Source organism: Entamoeba invadens (assembly GCF_000330505.1).
Source record: "Entamoeba invadens IP1 unplaced genomic scaffold scaff_1105074724629, whole genome shotgun sequence".
Lineage (NCBI taxonomy): Eukaryota > Evosea > Mastigamoebida > Endamoebidae > Entamoeba > Entamoeba invadens.
Genome location: NW_004440426.1, coordinates 405573 through 406651, shown reverse-complemented (window position 1 = coordinate 406651; position 1079 = coordinate 405573).

Here is a 1079-nt window from a genome sequence, read left to right as displayed (position 1 = left end):
ACGTTTTATTGGTGCATACATCTCTTGATCTGTCATCGCTGGTGGTACATTTTCCAATTGAAGATATTCAGAATCGAATTGACTTTCAACTTGAGAGTTCTGATTTGAATTGTTTTCTCCTTGAAACACTGAATGAAACCAACAGTTTTTTACAGTAGTTACAGTAACACTTTCTTTCCAACAACTAACTACCATTTTCATTGCTTCACACACTCGAATCTTGGGTTCTACAAACTCAACTGGATGTTCCGGGTCTTTACTTTCATTGTAACGTTTCAAGGCACTGTAAAACATATCAACAACAGTAGATCTGTAATGCTGTTTCAAACACTGTATTATACCAGCATCTAGTGGCTGGAACACACTAGTGGTGTTTGGTGGCAAGAAACGTACGACAATGTTTTTCAATTGAAGTAGATACACGTTTTTGCCTTTAGAATCCTTTTCAACGTAGGTGTATCTATCACCTGATATTTGTTCATCCGATTTCAACTGGAGTTTGTGTGAACTGCAGTTATCAACTATAAGCAGTATGTGTTTACTTGTTAGTTCCAACTTGTCATCCCAGTCAATCAACCATTGATGAAAAATCAATGTTGTCATCCATGATTTGTTTTGAGACGTATAAAGAACTTTCATATTTTCAAATTCGATTTCTCCAAACCAGCGAGGTTTTTTAGAGTTTCCAATAAACAATGGATCCTTTTTTTCTCCAGAAAGTGAGCAGCAAAGTAACACAGTAATCCTGTTGTTTGGTGTTTTGGTTCCATGTGTTTGACTTGTATTTGATAATGTTTTCGTGGGCATCAACTTATAAAAAAGACCAGTTTCATCGGCATTCCAAACATCATCTGGATTATATCTTGCGATTTCATTTTTCAACAGTTCCATTTCTCTTGTATACTTGTTTGCATCAACAGATTCTGATTGACCACTCAAAACTTTGGAAGAAATGCCATGTCTTTTACAGAACTTTTCTGCCCAACAACACCGTACTTTATTCAGTTTGATTATTCCATTTTACATATCAATTGCCATAATTCTCAACAGTCTGATTGAAACGGTATGTTTTTTTCTCT